This window comes from Panthera onca, chromosome X, assembly GCF_046562875.1.
Source record: "Panthera onca isolate mPanOnc1 chromosome X, mPanOnc1 haplotype 2, whole genome shotgun sequence".
Lineage (NCBI taxonomy): Eukaryota > Metazoa > Chordata > Mammalia > Carnivora > Felidae > Panthera > Panthera onca.
Genome location: NC_138357.1, coordinates 51,616,681 through 51,636,870, shown reverse-complemented (window position 1 = coordinate 51,636,870; position 20,190 = coordinate 51,616,681). Strand labels below are relative to the sequence as shown.

The 20,190-nt window shown below is 36.0% G+C and overlaps 1 protein-coding gene and 1 pseudogene across 1 annotated transcript in view; one reads left to right on the top strand and one right to left on the bottom strand.

Moving 5' to 3' along the window:
- The window catches only part of DIAPH2 (diaphanous related formin 2), a 1,007,297-nt gene that overhangs the window by 825,961 nt on the left and 161,146 nt on the right, over window positions 1–20,190 (top strand). The window lies entirely within an intron of this gene.
- On the bottom strand, window positions 3,414–5,109 carry LOC145714508 (heat shock factor protein 2 pseudogene; annotated as a pseudogene).

The following is a 20,190-nucleotide window of genomic DNA, read 5'->3' as shown; positions in this document are numbered from 1 at the left end:
GGGTGTTAAAATCCCCTACTATCATTGTGTTATTATCAATGAGTTACTTTATGTTTGTTATTAATTGTTTTATATATTTGGGTGCTCCCATATTGAGTACATAGAGTTACAATTATTATATCTTTTTGTCAGGTAGACCCCTTTATTATCATATTGTGCCCTTCTGCATCTCTTGTTACAATCGTTTTCAAGTCTAGTTTGTATGATATAAGTATTGATACTCTGGCTTTCTTTTGACATCCGTTTGTGTGATAAATATTTCTCCATCCCCTCACTTTCAATCTGCAGATGTCTTTAGGTCTAAAAGAATTATCTTATAGACAGCATATACATGGGTCTTGGTTTTTTTTAATCCATTCTGATAGCCTATATCTTTTGATTAGAATGTTTAGTCATTTACATTCAGAGTAATTATTGGTAAATATGTATTTCTTGCCATTTTATTACTTGTTTTGTCATTGTTGCTGGAAATTTTCTCGGATACTTTCTTTCTTATCACTTTTGGTCTCTCCTTTGCATGCAAAGAGTCCCCTTTAATATTTCTTGCAAAGCTGGTTTAGTAATCATGAACTCCTTTAATTTTTGTTTGGGAAACTCTTTATCTCTCCTTCTGTTCTGAATAATAGCCTTGCTGGATAGAGTATTCTTGGGTGCATATATTTCCCATTCAGCACTTTGAATAAATTATGCCACTCCCCTCTGTCTTGCCAACTTTCTGTGGAGAGATCTGCAGCTAGTCTTATGGGTCTTCCCTTGTAAGTTAGGGACCTCTTTTGTCTTGCTGCTTTTAAGATTTTTTGTTTATTAGTATATTTTGCAAATTTATTTTTTTACATTTTTAAAATATTTATTAATTTATTTTGAGATAGAAAAAGCACGTGTGGGGGGCGGGTGGCATGGAGAGAAAGAGAATTACAAGTAGGCTCTGTGCTCTCAGCACGGAGCCCACTGCGGGATTTGAACTCACAAGCCACGAGATCATTACCTGAGCCAAAATCAAGAGTCAGAAACTTAATTGACCAAGCCACCCAGGTGCCCCTATATTTTTCAAATTTGATTATAATATGTCTTGGTGTTAGTCTGCTGTTGTTGATTTTAATGGGAGTTCTCTGTGCCTCCTGTATCTTGATGTGTTTCCTTCCCCAGATTAGGGAAGTTTTCAGCTATTATTTCTTTAAATAAACTTTCTGCCCCCTTTTCTCTTTTCTTCTTCTTCTGGGACTCCTGTAATATGAAAGTTTTTACATGTGGTGGAGTCACTGAGTTCCATAAGTCTGTCCTCCTGTTGCATAGTTCTTCTTTCTCTCTTTTGTTTAGCTTCATTAATTTCTATTATTTCATCTTCTAGGTCACTAATTCCTCTAGGTCTCCTTCCTCTAGCCTCCTGTCATTGCATTAAGCCTCTTTCCAATCTCATTTATTGCATTATTCTCCTCTGGTTGATTCTTTTTTAACTCTTTTATCTCTGTGCTAATGGTCTCCCTGATGTCTTCTATTCTTCTATCAAGCTCAGTAAGCATTCTTATGATTGTTGCTTTAAATTCTCCATCAGGCATGTTACTTATATCTGTTTCACTTAGATCTCTGGCCATGGCCTTATCTTGTTCTTTCACTTCCATCTTTGCATTTTGTCTAAACCTCTGGCTGCTTCTTTATGTTAGAAAAGCCAGTTATGTATGCACTCCTTCTTCAATGTTGCCTTTTCTCTCCCTTTGTCACCAAGTCACTTGGTTCTTGACCATGATGCATCAAAGAATTGGAGACCTGAGACCAGAATTTATTGAGGAGATAAGTATGGTACACTTTCAAGAGCAAAAATGGGTAAATGCCTGAGCATGACTGGCAATGGGACGGAGAAGCTCTAGCTGTATCTTTTTAAGCCAGCTTTGTATACATGTATATTTGGCTTCTATTGACATCTTTGATTGACAGCTATCAGTTGTATAACATTTTGGCTTCTGTACATGCACCTACCCATGATATATCATATGTTTTTATGTATTGTATATTTATGAATTTCTAATGAGCTTTTGCTGTGACCTTAAGGGCAAGTGGCATCTTTTGTTCACATGCTCAGTTCTTGGGAGTCCCCTGTGGCTTTTGATCTAGCTCTGTGGCTACCCCTTTCCTGTTCTGTTAGCCCTTAGAAGTGGCTCTGAGGGAGTGGCTGTTAACCCTGGTGGGGGGGGGGGGGCTCCCAGTGTGTGACCAGAATCTGGCCTTTGTTCCTCCTTACTCATGCCTAACTAACTGCCTAACACCTTTAGTTGTGAAGTTTGTTCTGTCAGTGGTCAGGCTGATTTCTGAGTTATTTAGCATGATCTGATGGTTATCTAGTTGTGTTCATGGGAGGAGACAAGCCTAGGATCCTCCTACTCTGCTGCCATCCTGGTTTTCTGGCCTTTTTTTCACTCCTAGAAAATACTGAAGGTGTGAGTATGTTAAGACTCCCTCACAGCAATAAAAAGTGATAGCTAATATGCTGACTCCATTGGATAAGATGAACTGATTATCAAAGCAGATAACATTTTACAAAGCAAAAGCACAAGATTCAAAACTAGTCACAATTGATCTCAGCTCAGTAAAATATATGTATACAGTTGCTGAAAAAATCAGAATGATACAAAACAAAATATTAAGTCCTTGTAACTGTATCACAGTACTATGGATAGTTTTTACTTTCTTCCAACTTTTCATAATATTCTTTCATGGCCATGTGTTGATTATATCATCAGAATAAATCAAATAATAATTTAAATATTTTTGTACACAACATTCATTATATTTATTTTACTAAATAGTATGGTTCATAAAAACACAAACAAATCAGAAAACTTTTACTTAAAACAAGTCCAACAAGATGGATGGAGTTGATGCCATCCCACTCCCTTCTTTCTATGTATATGAAGCTGGAGCCATATCTGACAGCAATCACTCAAGTATACTTTGCCTTTCCTGTTGAACGTGAATGAACTTCTGTGAACAAGGGAGACAAATGAAGTTTTACAAGATACAGGCACTTTATTTCCCAGTTTTTAAAAATAAGCCAGGTGAAAAATATTTAGTAAAAGTAACAGGAACAGACAAAGCTTTAAGAGTTCTACCATTAGTTCTAGTGACTTACACTCAATGCAAACAGCATCAAACAAGTAAAACAAACAAAAGTTTAACTGGGGTTAATGGGCATATATGTAAAAAAGAAATCCAATTTACTATAATTGGAGAAAAATGGCCATTTGAATCCAACTTAAAGATATACCAACAATGTGCATTAAATCTTGTGTACCTATGTAGCTGAGTAACATCTGAAAGCTTTGCAAGAGTATGTAAGCAAGAAAAGCAAAAGGTGCTTTTGATTCCACAGTATCTGACTAAACAAAACAAAGCGATTTACAAAAAAAAGTACCAAATGATACTTTAAAATAAATAGTTCATCATTTTGATGAATATGTACATGTAGAGTCCACTTCTTGGGGATTTAACTATCTAATAGTGGAATATCACTATCCAGAGTTTCAGGAGCAAGTTCACATAAATAAAACAGTGTGGCTTCACTAGCTCTGGCTTCAGTCAGTGGCTCCAGGTGAACAAGATTACTTTGGGTTGGCTCTGGATCTAGGCTGCTATCCAGAAGCTCATCAAATTCTATGCATTAATGTACAGAGGACATAACTTCTGATGATGCTGTACTCTCCTATTCAACAGTAGAAGCAGGGGTCCCATCAAGGAATGCAAGAAGTAGAAAGGCAGTGTACTGGATAATCTGCTTATCTGTTTTGGGTTTAGATTTTCTTCCCTCTTCTGAAACTGGCTGAACTACATTGTTCTTGGTAGTTTCTAATCCTTTATTTTCAAAATCAACCAGGAGATATGGGTCTATGGTAAACTGTCTTCCTGACAGCATGGCTTGGAAGTCCTCTGAGCTGCAATCAATACTGTCAAGATAATCCAACAGCTCAACCTTTCCCAAAAGATCGATGTTATCATTTAAAATGGAATCCATCATGGTCACAGGATCTTCTGTGGTCAGACTAGGTGAGCCAGTTAGCTGGAAAGCACTAGACATGAGAGGGCTGGTGCCATTACTACCTGAACTTAGGGATTCTCTAGCTGGTTCATTCTGATCTCCACTCTGAATAACAAGTGCATACTCATCTTCATTGTCATCTTCAACAATGACAATATCAGGGTACTGGCTACAGTTGGAGGGATCACATGTAACATCCTCATTACTTTCTGGAATAACTAGGATATTTTCTTCATCTGCATTATCATCAGTTATATCATAAATAATCATGTCATCTGAAATCCTCTCCCTTGGCTTTAAGCCTTCAGTCCTACTATGTGGAACTTTATGATGGTGATTATCAGCTTGTTCTTTGACTATATGTTGAAGTAGATTCTTCTTTTGGGCTCCATTAGTATTTAGAAGTAGAGGCCTTTTACATTTTAAACTCACAAGTTGGTTATTCTGAACCAACATAACAATAAACTAGACAATCTTTCAAATAACTTGTTGCTGTTGTGAATGTTTTGCTCATAATTCTGACACCTCCTTCCAAAGGGATTCATTCTCACTTTTTAATTCAGAAAGCCTGGACTCAATAGTTTCCTGTTTTATTTGAACCTTCTGAGCACTACTTATAATTTTTGTTAAATCTTCCTGACAAATCTTATTTTGTTCTGGTTTTGAAGATGAAACTTTGCTTTTAATGTTCTCCAACAAGTCATCCTAGCCTTGTTTGAAGTAAGAATGCTGAAATTCAACAGGACCATCTCTTTCCTGCTTTACAATTCCGGAGCCAATATGTAAAACTTTATGGAAACCATACATATTCAGTTGCCTCACAAAGCTTGCCATGTTATTGTGCTTGAAATATTTGGGAAAAATTTCTTTTACAAATCTTTGTTCATCCAGAACCAGAAAACTTTGGCCATTCTGGCTCCAGGTGTGGAATTCGTTGGTATGGGTTTCCTCCACAAGCGTCCACAGCTTGCTGAGGAAAGCTGGCATGTTTGAATTCTGCTTCATTGTTAACCACACACAGGGATTCCAAATTCTACACCAGAACACAGCGGTGGTGGTGGCAGTGGTGGCGGCGGTGTTAGTGGTGGTAGTGGTAGTGGTAGTGGTGGTGGTGGTGGTGGTGGTGGCGACCAATTTAAATATTTTTAAAATGAGAAAGAAATTTAAAGACAGATTAGTTCTGCTCTATTTAAAAAAGGAACAAACAGACATACCTTAAGTATGCCTTTGTTGGATTTAGAGTACAGCCCAATATTTGATGTTCATGATAATTGTGTGAACCAACAATGATGTGTTTTCTCTAGATTCTCTTTATATATGCAACAAAATGTATAATATATCTGTAAAACATTTCTATATAAATGGCTAAGGTAAAAATGGTTGGTGTTTAAAATTTATAAACCCTCAGCTATCCAGATCAACTTATTCTCTGAGGTTTCTGGATAGTGGAGATCTTATTTTAGGTTTTTCTATTTAAAAATGAAATTGCTCTAAAGCTATGTGTCCTATTAAATTATGCAATATTATTATATCTAAGCTTCCTCTCCTAAGTGTCCATAGCTATTTATTGAGGCATTATTCTCAGGTGCCCATGGATACAGATGTTTAAGTGATTGCTATTCAAATATGAGGTTTTTGCTGTTTCATATTGCCTTTGTTAGTTGACCCTTGCTTTGTTTGGACTTTCACAAAGTAAGAGAAGAAATATTTATGTATTTCCCAACTGTTGCAGATTATTAAAAGCAAATCATGAATTATTCAATAAATTTGGAAAGCTTCCTGAGAAAAAGTATACAACATAAGAAATACAGTATTTAGAAATCATATCTCCCTGCTAGTTGTGTTACAATTGAAGCACGGTTGCTACTCAGTCCTCTCCTCTTAAAAGTAAAATCACACAATAACAATAAAATAAATTCTAAAAGCAAATTCATTTCCTTGTGGAAGAATCTAAAATATTATATTCATCTTTTATGTATACAGTATTCTTGTAGCATTATTTGAATCTTCATTACTGCTTAGCAGTCTCCTTGTTCATTGTACACTGAATCACATGCCTTGCTAGTTGTTCTAGATTTCCTCTACTCTCCCCAATCCTTCAAACTAAAACCTACATCCTTCAATCTCAGTAAATTATGTTCAAAGTTCCCTCAGTTTCTTTCAGTATCCCTTCTTGAGACACACATTATACTCTTCATCTTACTCTTCTTACGCCCTTCAGACTTATGTGTCATGAGTTATCCTATGTTTTTTTTTTCTTCTTAGTGTCTTGCTTTAAATTTATTTCTTTTTCCTACAAAAAGGCTTAGGTCTTTCTGCAGAGAAAGACAGATACCATATGTTTTCACTCTTATGTGGATCCTGAGAAACTTAACAGAAACCCATGGGGGAGGGGAAGAAAAAAAAAAAGAGGTTAGAGTGGGAGAGAGAGCCAAAGCATAAGAGACTCTTAAAAACTGAGAACAAACTGAGGGTTGATGGGGGGTGGGAGGGAGGGAAGGGTAGGTGATGGGCACTGAAGAGGGCATCTTTTGGGATGAGCACTGGGTATTGTATGGAAACTAATTTGACAATAAATTTCATATATTAAAAAAAATGAAAAGAAAACCTCAATGATAAATAAACCAAATAATAAATAAACAAAAAAAAATCTCCAAGCTACTATCTTATGTCTAGCTGGAGAAAAATGACATGGCCACACCAAAAAAGATACACACACACACACACACACACACTATATACGTATAAACATATGTGTGTGTATGTGTGTGTATATATATATGTGTGTATATATATGTATATATATATATATGTATATGTATATAAAATATATATATATATATTTGTATGCAATGACACCCATAGATGAACATTATATGGCTACTGAGAACTTGCCTCTACTAATTAGCTGGTTTAATTGGAATTGCTTCATCTGATGTGAGGCCTTGATGGTCAGCCAATACTTTTTAACCCTTACTCTTTATTGTGAAATTTTAAAATATATACAAAATAGAGTAATATAGTAAACCCAGCACCTAGCTTCAAAAATGTTCAATTCCTGTTCAATTTTGCTCTATCTACTCCCACCCTTGGATATTTTCAATTAAGTCCTAGACATTACATTTTTTCATCTGTAAATATTCTATATGTATTCACAAAATATAAGGATTATTTCTAACATAACTAAGTAATATTATCATACATTATGAAAAATATTTCCTTGCTAATAAATATCTGGTGTTCACATTTCTTTATCTACTACTTCCCCAGCCCCCATTTTGAATCAGGAACTGAATAAGATCTATTTATTTCTGTTATTCTCTTAAGTCTCTATTTGAAACTGTGACATCTATCTTGTATTTAGTTATCAATTGCTATACATCAAATTACCCTCAAAACTTAGTGACTTAATATTATAAATATTTATCATCTAAAGTTTCTGTGTGACAGGAATTTTGGAGCAGCTCAGTTGAATGATTCTGTCTCATTGTCTGTGGCAGTCAGGACTTTGTCCAGGGCTGCAGTCATCTGTGGGCTTGAATCTGCTTTCCAGTTTACTTCTGCACCATGTGAGCCTCTCTGGAGGGCTTTTTGAGTCTCCTACAACATGATATATGGGTTCCCCAAGTGTGAGTGATCTGAGAGAGCAAAGAGGGAGCCATAGTACTTTCCATGCCCTAGCTTGACAATGACATAACAACACATCTGTCATATTCTATTGGTTATACAGACTAACCCAGAAATGGTGTGGGAAAAAGCTTTACCAGAGCATGAATACCAAGAGTTGAAGATAATTGGAGGGGTCATCTTGGAAGCTAGCTACTATACATCTTCATCTCTTTTTTTTTAATTTTAATTTTCAACTGTTAATTATGGAAGGAACCAGGTCATTTGTCTGATACAGTTTGTATTTTTTATTATTGCATCCCAGTGGTGTTATCTACATATATCTTTACCTATCTCCCCATCCCACATATTTTCTATAAACTTAGATATAGAAGCTAAATCAGATTTGGGTTCCATGTTTTTAGCAAGACATCCTTATTGTTGGTGATGTGCTATTTTTATAATGGAGCACATGCTGGCTGGTTGACTCTTAGTGTATCAGCAGCCATTTATGATCATTGTCTGGATCCATTAATTCAAGAGTGATATTCTATCATCCCTTCTTTTTAAAAAGCTATTTGTAATACTTCTATAAAAAGATATGTCCCCTCATCAGCTATTTGGTCTCATTCAGGTATATTTCATGTGGAGAAGACAGGGTGAATGCTTGATTCTTTCTCTTTGTTCATCAGTTTTCAAAATGATTTGTTGGTTCCCTAGCATCCCCCAAAAGTATCAAGTGAGGCCTGGAAACCATCATGGATATGCTGAAGCAGACTGTCTGGGGATGGACTCTAGGTGTGGGTATTTTGAAAAAGCTACTAAGTGATTCTGACTTACTCCTCTGTTAACTTCTACTGGTCTCCATTCCCAGAATCTGACTTAATAGGTTTAGGATGGGGCCCAGGATTCTGGTTTTGTTTTCTTTTTATAATCTCAAGATAATTTTGTTGAGTTGACAAGTTTGGGGAACATAAGCTAGACTATACCTTTTCATATTTTCTATGGCTATATGCATCTGTGCTATTCTCCCATGACCTGGGTATTGCACATTTGCCCTCCTACAACAAACTATTACACTGAGAGTCTGCCTAGCATACACTCTGGAGTTAGAATGGTTGGGTCCAAATCTTGGTCTGCCACTTACTAGCTTTGTGATCTTGGGGAAGTTAATCACCTCTTTGTCTCACCTCTGGAAATAATACTAGGATTCACCTTATGGTTGTTTGGGGACTAAATGAGTTAACATTGGTAAAGTGCTTAGAACAGTGCTTGGTAAGGATTTCTTAAGCACATAATAAAGCATAGTTTCCTCTGAGAGAGTTATCCCTGAATACTTGGTTAATAAAAGCTAGGCTTGGTAGTTATTATTATTATCCATATTGTGTGAAATGGCATTTACTTATTTATTTATTTGCCGCCTTGTTTTATTTGACAATGTGTTTTGCACATTCTTTTATATTAGTGCATAGTTATCTTCCTATTTCTTTTGTACTGCTGTCTAGTATTTTTTTAAACTGACATTTAATATGCCAGTCATGGTAGATTATATATTTTCTAGTTCACTTAATCTTCATATCAATATTTTAAGATTCAGAATATTATTTTATATAAGGGAACTGACTCTCTGAGAAGTTCAGTAAGTTGCCCAACATAATAAAGCTGATAAGTGATGGTATAGATATAACATATGTTAAAGAAACAGTGTAATGATTAGGAACACAGACTCTGGAGCTAAGCTCTCTGGGTTCAAATCCTGCCATTTCTGCTTCTCAGTTGTGCATCTTGGGCAAGTTACTTAACCTCTCTCTATTTAAATTTCCTTTTTTGTAAAATGAGCATGATAGAAATACCTACTTCATAGGTTGTTATGAGAATTAAATGAATTAATACTTGCAAAGTGCCTAACATGATGCCTAGTACACCATAAGCACTTTGTATACTAGCTATTACTGCTATTATTAATCATTAGCAATTAATTTTATTTGTTTTGGTTTACAGAAAAGGCAGCAGTTAAGAGGGTGAGATTGTAAGTGTTCATAAGGAAGGGAATAAACATAGGAGCATTAACTTTCAGGAGGAGAGAAAAAGGAGAACTGTTTCTACCACAAAGATGGACAAGATAGAAGATAATTGATGTCTAGGTGAAGGCAAATGATGAAACTCAGGACACAGACTCATTCTTACAAGTTAGAAGGCAAGATCATCCTTTAGGAATGAGAAAAGGAGGGTCGAATTGGAAGCCTGTAGAAACAAGAGGAGTTTGAACACACTTGAGTAAGCCAGGAAGCACACAATAGGCATGGCCATGTTAAGCTTTGTTAGTAATCAATCATAGCTCAATTACCTGAGGCTAAGGAAACTAATGTCTAGGGGAGCAGGTTCCCATATTATTTGAAGGGTAGATCAGCAGCCTAGTGAGGCCAGCAAGTTTGGGCATGGTTGAGTGGGATGGTTATGACGATAAAGTAGAACTGAAGGTGCATTGAGCAGGGAATCAGGAGACTTGGATTCATTTTCCAATTTTGCTATCACCTATCAAATAGGTCACTTAACCTCTGCATCTCAGTTATTTCCCTTATGAAATGAGAGAGCTACATCAGATTATCTCTAACATCCCTTCTAATTCCAGAATATGTGACCCTAAGGGGCTGATTCTAGAGGCTAGCTGTAGGATAAAGCAGTCAATTGAAATGCCAAAAGTAGGAAAGTGATGAAAAGGCTCAGGGAGGTTGGGATGCAGGTTCAATGAAAGTGAAGGTAGATGAGGAGACTCATGATAGTCAGGCTCAATCTCAGTCTTTTCCATCTTTAAAATTTGTATCTGTGTTCAAAAAATTTTAAGATGAGTTTGTCCATTTTTGTAGCAGATATCGTGGATATTGTGAAATTAATAGGCAATGTTTGACGAACACAAAAGTAAATATTATTTATTTGAGTTCTCATATTTAAAATATTCATTAACACATCAAAAATAGTTTACTTATAGGGATTTATTTTTCTGCTTTTAAGCAGAAGATAACAAAAGGATTTTATGTTTTCCTGTGCCCATAATAATACTACACTTTGGAGTAGCTAACTAGGTTGCTTGAACATGCTGTTACAGAACTGGTTAATCCATAATTCAGTAGGTTCTTGGCTTCCAAGTTGCCTGTTGACAATCCTGAAGAAAGTAGATGGAACTAATTAGCACTCAGCATTATAAAATAGGAAGAATTAAATAAAGCAGCTTCAATATTAAACTCAGACCCCTATGAAGATATTCCCTTTAGTTATGGGGATTTTGAAATGATGGACAGGCTAAACCAAAACTCATAATCCTATTACAGTCTCCTACACCCACCTAATAAGCTTCAAGAGCTGTTTCCATAGAGTCTGGGATATTGCCATCTTCCTCTAGGCTTTCCCGTATATAGCTTATAAATTCTTTACTGTTCCCACTAAATACTTTGTTATTTTAAATAGTGTAAAAAGAGAGTATGTAAGTATATATGCATATTGATCCGTTTTGACTGTAATAATACCATTGGCCTGTAGGGAACTTCAGATTATTAATAATTTCAGAGGAAATATTTTTAAGAAAAAAGCTCCAGGCTTAGCTGTAATGAGGCATTTGAAAAGGAGGAAGGGATATGTTTGTGTACATAGTGAAAATATTGAACCCTTTGGGATGTTATAAGCCATGGTGTACTAATAAATGATTTTTTCATTTCAGTGTTCCAGCAGACATATTTGTACCCTTGATGTACCCTTGCAAAATGCCTTTGGCTCACATTTCCTTTTAAATATTTCTACCTCCTGACATTTGATACTAGGGGTGAGGGTACAACAGGGTGAGTCTGATGGAAAACGAGAGCAATAGTAAAAAGGAGACAAATGGGTGGTTTAGAATAATCAGCCCATTTTTAGCTGAGCTGTGTTGTTCATATGAATTAATTAGCCGCTTACAAGCATTTGTCTCACAATCCTAATTCTCATTCAGTTCAATGAGTTTTATAATTATCATTTAACTAAATAGCACTAAAAACTGTTTATATCTTGACACTAAGGGATCTTTGTAGAATACTCTTCCTATAAATCATCTGAACTTGTTTACGATTTGCAGTAGTCTTATTTTTCTTCTAGTTTGTGCTCAGGTTGCTGTTTTGCTGTTTTAGAAAATATTTTCAGGGTACAAATTATGGAACATGCTTTAAAGTTTGATTTGCCTTCTAAGGGTAAAGGACCTCAGTAAAGAATATTTTCACATTTTCATTGGGGGAATGTAGGCTTAAACTATTATCTGTCATGTTAAACAATTAATCCAATGGTGCTAAATGGATATAGAATGATTAATTACTCATTCTTAAGACCTGTGTTATTTAGTTTCTGGTGATAAGATGGTGATAAAGCACCCAAAAAGAGAGAAATGAGACTATTGTATTGACGATGCTGAAAAACAGTATGAAAACACTAGGAAAATAAGTTTGTGATGAGAGGCATATGGGCCATTCCCCACTGCTGCTGCCTTGTATATGTAATTACTTTTTCTTTTCATATAAAAACTTAAGGTGATATTAATAAGTATTTTACTTAATTGTGTCTTTGTTGATTACAAAGAACAAAAAGGTATTTTTTTAATTGAAGGATAATTGACATACAATACTGTATTAGTTTCAGGTGTATAACTTATTGGATATTTTTATTATTATGAAGTGATCACCTTGGGAAGTCTAGTTACCATCCGTCACCATATAAACTTGTTACAACATAATTGACTATATTCCCTATGCTGTATATTACATCCCTGTGTCTTATTTATTTCATAACCAGAAGCTATATAAATTGAGCTTATTGAACAGCTACAGAGAAGCTCATGGGAATTCAGGATAGGCAATATCCTACATCTAGATCTAGATGCCTGAAAATGGGAACTTCGTTCCACATTCAGATTGTCTCTGGAATGCCCCACAACACGAGTTCATGGGCCTTTTTTAAAGGGTACTTTGCTTCTCTTGTGCTTGGAGGGAGACTCTACTTATCCTGGTCTAACTGCTCCTTCTAGCTCCTGACAAGAACTGTTGGTTCCAATTCCACATTCCTGTCAGAGGAGCGTTATTTTGTTGTTCTCCCCCAACCACACTTTTGTTTTGTTTTGTTTTACATTAGGGCCTAGGATGGCTGCCCTTTAGGTCAGATTACTGTCCAGGTTCAATTAGCTGTTACTATTTAGGTGATATGATAACTAATATAATTCTCACAACAATCCTATGGGATGGGTGAAGTACTATTATTCCTTTTATAGAGGGGGAAAATGAGGCAAGGAGAGGTTAAGTAACATTTCCAAGGTCATGTAGCTTCAGGGTCTGTGCCCTGAACTAGCATATTCTACTGATAGGAGCTATTTGCTGAGTTACAAGATGTAGTTTCTAGTCCTTGACCTGCTACTATGTGAATGACTTGGGGGAAATCACTTAATCTCCCTGGGCATAGAACCATTCCATGAGCAGTTTAAAAATTATTTTTCTAATTTTTTTATTAAAAAGCTAAAGGAGGACATAGAAGCCCAATAATACATTGTGTTCAGGCTTCTTTAGTTAAAGGAATAGAAATCAAACTGGCTTGAAATAAGTGGAATTTATTCAAGGATGTGATAGACAACCTTTTGGACATTCAAGGATAGGAAATAGCAGTCAGACCATAGAGTGCCTTGGACTGGAAACAAAACTGGAAAGTTAGAAATACAAGCTTCTTTCTCTACCCTTCCCTGCTCTCACTCATCTCTGCCTCTTCTTTTTCTTTATCAGTTTCCTTAGTTTAAACATGACTGCCATAGTTGTGATAAAGCATGACCCTTACTTCAAGTGCTAATCTTTACATGACATTGGCCTATTTGAGTTCACATTCTTGTAACAGAATCTGACTGGAATAGCCTCATGTTTGGATTTGTTCCCTTGGGTCAGGTGTCCAAAGTGTTTCAATCTACCAGGGCAGGAATAAGATCACATGGTTCATGGGATTGCTACCTCTTCCAGGAACTATATGGAAGAACATATTCTCTGAGGAAGAAGTATAGGAAAGGACAAACAAATGGACAGATATTTGCTATACCCATAAGTCTAGTCTTATAACACTGTTTTAAATATATTGTGTATTTCTCCACAGATCACCACTTTGGCTACATAGATAATTTTTGCATTTAATAAGCACTTTGCTGTATACCAGGTACTTTGCTAGGAGTATATTAGGTGCTGGGCCTCTATGTCCTTATCTGTAAAATGAACGAAATGTCCAACTTTACAGTTCTGGACACACACATTTGTGTGTTCATTTATATTTTAATGAAAATATTGCTGTTACTACTAACCTAACAAGAATTTATTTATCCAAATAAATGTTCTTCAGAGTGCCATTTGAGCTAAACGAGAAATTCAATATCATTTCTTTATAGTTGCACCTAGTTTTTAACCAAACATTAGTATTACACAGCTTAATTACCAAGCTTATCTATTCTATTTGACTCTGAAATACTCATCCAAAATTCAGGTCTATAAAATATCAAAGAATTGCTTTCATTGAAACTATGTAAAAGAATGTGAGGCTGACTCTAAATACATCCCAAAGAGGCACTTCACAAATATCTCACACAGTGATAGAATCAAGCAATGATTCTTTAACTCCCACAGCAACCACATTGATGAGACAAGATCTCATTTGCCAAGACATGTAGGTTATTTAAAAAGTCATTGACATTACTTATAGTATCAAAATAATAGGAAAGTATAAAAAATACAAATGCCCAGTTCAATCTATAGTTAACCAGTTATGTGGCTTAAAAGATAATTTGGTTGGATCCTTTCCTGAAGTGTTAAAAAGAATTCTATCTCCCATTTACTCCTCTAACCCATGATCAGTATGTTTTTCTTATTCTCACGTAGAAAAAAACAAATTGAAATGCTTTGAACACACCGAAAACTAAGTAGATGAATTTAGAGCTTTTAGAAGAATGAAAACACCACCCTGCCATAGATCTCTCCCTGAACCAGCCAATTTCATTAATCCTTGTTTGTTGTTGTTGTTGCTTGACTGTAGTTATGCAGAATCAGTGCTGCTAGTAAAGGCAAGAGCCCCAGAGAGGGTGGAGTTGATGTTCAACAAAGTAGATTTACCAAATCTGTTGGTATGTGCCTGGTTTCATGTTGGTGTCAGACACTATCTTATTGTGATGGCTGTGTAACTTGAATGTGTGTGTGTGTGTGTGTGTGTGTGTGTGTGTGTGTGTGTGTCTGTATGTGTCTGTGTGTGTAGGTATGTTTGAATGTATTTCTGCTGACAAGCTCAAAATCATGGGGTTATTATATATGCTTTACTTAAGAAGTGATTTGAGAAAAGTGTATATATTTTTTTCTCTTTCTGTGGATTAAAGTATCTTAATTTCTCTCTTTTTAAAGTCTGTCTAAATTAGTCATTCAGATTTCTAAGAGGAATGGAAGACAATTTCAAACCTAAAATTAGCATTCTATCTAAGCAGTATAATCTCATGAACACATCCTTTTTTCTAAGGCTGAGAACAAAAAATGTTGTACTAAATTTAAGGATAACTGATATGAAAAGTCCATCATAAAAGTGATTTCAGAAGTTTAAAATGTTAATCACAACTTTCATACTCTAAAACCCCATGTTCCTCGTTTAATTCCAAGAAGGTAAGTCACTTGTTATTTCTAGAAAACTATGAATAGTTACACTAATTTATTTTTGTTGTTGTTACACAAAGATTTTTTTAAGTTTATTTTTTTGAGAGAGAGAGAGACAGAGAAAGAGAGAATGCATGAAAAGGGCAGAGAGAGAGTGACAGAGAGAGAATCCCAAGCAGGCTCTGCACTGTCAGCATGGAACCCCATGCAGGGCTCAAACTCAAGAACCATGAGACCATGACCTGAGCTGAAATCAAGAGTTGGACAGTTAACCAGGTGCCCCTATTATACAAAGATTTGAAATCAATGCATGGTCTTCCTTCTTTCTAAAAGAGACTAATATACTGGTTTCCACACTTTTCCTGTGGAATTATACTTTAAGACCTAAGATACAGTAGAAATATCCTTCTAAGTGACCCAGGGACTACTTTGTACAGGACATATTTTTGGTGTTAAAGTCCTGACTCATTCCTGTCCTGGCCTTCTGTCTCATCTTCCCTGTTCTGCATTTATAAGCTGGCTTTAATGCGTAGGGAAGAAACAGATAAAATAACTGTAAAATGAATAGATTTTTTTAAAGTTGAACATAACTTTAAAATATATTTCACAGTCTACAGAGGAATAATATTTATATTTATGTCTGTCTGGTGTTTTCATATACCATAATTTACCGCTTTGGAAAATCCTAGCAGAAACTATGTATTTAACATGGGAGTACACAATTATATGCTTAATCTAAACCTACAACAATGTGATTGGACCTGATTTGTAGAGCAACTATAAAACCTGAAAAATTATCTTGACAACATTCCTGCCAGGATTGGCCTTCAGTAAATGTTTGTGGTGGTATTTGGAGGCCATTGCCAATCTAATAGATCACTATGGCTTAGGAGATGATGCCTACAGTAAAACTTGAGTTCACTGCTTATCAGGGAATAATTAAAGCCTCCCAAGCTGAAGGTTCATTAGGTCAGTCTGTAAGAGCCCTCAATTAGACCAAGCTGGCAGGGGAATACTTTTTTTTTTAATTTTTTAACGTTTATTTATTTTTGAGACAGAGAGAGACAGAGCATGAATGGGGGAGGGTAAGAAAGAGGGAGACACAGAATCTGAAACAGGCTCCAGGCTCTGAGCTGTCAGCACAGAGCCCGACGTGGGGCTCGAACTCACAGACCGCGAGATCATGACCTGAGCCGAAGTCGGCTGCTTAACCGACTGAGCCACCCAGGCTCCCCAAGGGAATACTTTTTTTAAAAAAATAGAGGCAAAATTTTCCCACTTAAGATTTTCCCACATTATATTCCTACTGCCATCACATTGTCCACACCATGGAGTAGAATACTAGGCCATTATAAAGTTCCTAATATCAGCCACTGGCCACTGTCACTTATGAGCATGGCTGCTGCTATCCTCTCTATAATCATCATCATCACCTAGGGTGATTTTCAGGAGAGAATGGTTCTCAAAGTAAACAAGACTCTAAGGAAGATAGGGACTTGTGTCATATTCATTAGCGCCAGTATCTTACCACAGTGATACACATAGAAGGTTCCCAGTTGTGTGTTGATCTTAACACCAAGGACAGAAACTACTGTGTGACTTTAGCCTACATATGGCCTTTACCACCCCATTTCCCATCCCTCTTGGTCTAACAGAATTTGAAAAAACTATTTCTTCCATATTTTCAATACGTATTGTTTTATATTTAGCAAGCCTATGTTATTTGAGTTTGATTTTGGTATATCTATGTTGAGATAAAAAGAATATTTCAAAGGACTTTTTAAAAAAATAGATTACTGTAAAGGAAACCAAGAAGGTTTGAATATGTAATTTATTAGTTTTTTTAGGAATTGTTTTTTTATTTTGAAGTAATCTCTATACCCAATGTGGAGTTCGAACTCACAACCTTGAGATCAGGAGTTACATGCTCTATCAACTGAGCCAGCCAGGCACCCCTGAAATTTATTAGGTTTTGTGTGTACATTTAATTTAACACTACATGTTAGTTAATATTTATTAGCAATTTAGATGATTGTGCTACTGAGATTATATCCATGTGACAAATCACAACAAAGGCAATATGTTGTGCATACCTGTCATAACTTGAACAGACTGACAGAGGCACAATTTACCTCATCAAATATGCAAGATGCCCTTGTGGGGATTAACAAAAGAAATAGTTCAACTAAGAAAATGGCAGGTTGATGATGGCATGGCAGGATCTAATTATTAGCATCACCAATATAATGTGAATATATGATAAATTATATAGTTTTTAATTATTTTTAATCAGCATCAAATTAAGCTGGAGTTGTATTTATAAATCTATGTTCATGCCTAATATTTAGAATTAATTTGTCAAACAATACCCTTCTCAGAATTGAGATTTAGAAAATCTATTCCATTATACATATGTTGATTTTATTTCCAGGGGGCATCCATTAGGACAGACATCATGAAAAGGCCACAGACCAAAATGTTGATTCCCTGGCTGACACCTGGAAGAAAAATAAACTAATGTTTAATGGAGTAGACTGTCTAAATCTCTGTTTTTAGAAGAGTGCACATTCATGAATATGTATTCATTGCTGAATTCAACAGATTCTAATAGTGAAGGACATTTGTATCATAAAAAGTAGCATTTATTCATTCACTTACTACTTTCCAAAGAAAGAAGCAAGAAAGCAGCTTTGGATGGAATGCTGGCAATAACTAGTTCATTCATTTATCGTGTGACATATTCATCATGGCCTGTATAATAACTAATGAAATAAAAACGTGTTTTGTGTATAATCTATAGTCTAATATTTATTCGGAGCCAATATTAAAAATGTACTACTCGTGATTTTGTCTTATTCAGAGTTCTGGGCTCAGTACGATACCTATTTATTTGCACATTTCAAAGAATTTTTTTTATTTTGTCTTTTCTGTGATGGTAAATCATCCTTGTGCAACAAGGACTAATCCAAGATCAGCTACATAAATGGCCTGAGTGCTATTTTAAACAAGATTAGGTGATTATACAACATGACTTTTTTAAAGAAAGTCAAATGCCAGGGGCACCTGGGTGGCTCGGTCGGTTAAGCGGCTGACTTTGGCTCAGGTCATGATCTCCCAGTTGGTGAGTTTGAGCCCCGCATTGGGCTCTGTGCTGGCAGCTCAGAGTCTGGAGCCTGCTTCGGATTCTGTTTCCCTTTCTTTCTGTGCCCCTCCCCAGCTTGTGCTCTTTCTATCTCTCAAAAAATGAATAAACTTTAAAAAAAAGTCAAATGCCAAAGTTTCCAGTAGAAACAAGATATTCATTTCAACCAGCTGTCCTACTTTCTGTGTAGGCACTGAACTAGGTGACATGTAACCATCTACTACATCTTAACAACATTCCTGAACATTGGGTTTTGTTTTCCCAAGGAAAAGGAGGAAGAATGGAGGATTCGAGAAGTTAAGTTGGTTGGCAAAGGTCACAGGTAGTGAGCAGTTGAATCAGAATCTGCACACTGGTTTGTCTGATTCCAAACTGCATGCTCTGCTATTTCCTTACAATCATGCCTTTCACTTGGGGGCTCATTCAAAGGATTTATAGGATCAATCAGATTTTCTTTTGTCACACTCCTAAAAACACTTGTACCTGAATTTTTAGTTCTTGCCTCAAATAAGACTAGTAACAGCACTACATTTTAAAATATGAGTGATTAATATGTGTACATCTTCATTGGAATACTTTTAAGAGTTTTCAAATCAGACAGTTGAAAATTCACGCTGTGGTCTAGGCATTATTGATCCTGTGCCATCTCATGCAGGTAGATATAAATCCTTTCCTTAAAGATCTCTGGTGAAAAACACCCTGGGTGTTTCCATGGTAATTTACCTTACTCAAAAAGGCTTATAAATAGGTGTATGCACATTGTTAGGGCCCATAACATAATGCCCAGTACCAGTGAATCAAGCAAATAAAATAATAATCCTTTCTAAAATTATAATCTTCAAAGGGTCCCTGGAAATTACTTATAGGAAGTTTATGTGATTTTGCCATTTCTCTGGGAAAGGAAGTTAAGTCTGAACTTTTAAGTGAGCAGGCCTTGAGTGGGTCACAAGAAGATTTTTATTTTGTGTTTGGAATCCCTTTATACTTTAAATCACAGATCTCTACCTTAAATGTAAATGAATGGAATGTTGAAAATTGACATAACTTAAAAAATTATCACAGTTGTTTTCAGGTAGCTTTACTCTTCAATTTAAATATCCTATACTGTATGCTGGAGAGGATGTGGAGAAACAGGAACCCTCTTGCACTGTTGGTGGGAATGCAAATTGGTGCAGCCGCTCTGGAAAGCAGTGTGGAGGTTCCTCAGAAAATTAAAAATAGACCTACCCTATGACCCAGCAATAGCACTGCTAGGAATTTACCCAAGGGATACAGGAGTACTGATGCATAGGGGCACCTGTACCCCAATGTTTATAGCGGCACTCTCAACAATAGCCAAATTATGGAAAGAGCCTAAATGTCCATCAACTGATGAATGGATAAAGAAATTGTGGTTTATATACACAATGGAATACTACGTGGCAATGAGAAAAAATGAAATATGGCCTTTTGTAGCAACATGGATGGAACTGGAGAGTGTGATGCTAAGTGAAATAAGCCATACAGAGAAAGACAGATACCATATGGTTTCACTCTTATGTGGATCCTGAGAAACATAACAGAAACCCATGGGGGAGGGGAAGAAAAAAAAAAAAAAAAAAAAAAAAAGAGGCTAGAGTGGGAGAGAGCCAAAGCATAAGAGACTGTTAAAAACTGAGAACAAACTGAGGGTTGATGGGGGGTGGGAGGGAGGGCAGGGTGGGTGATGGGTATTGAGGAGGGCACCTTTTGGGATGAGCACT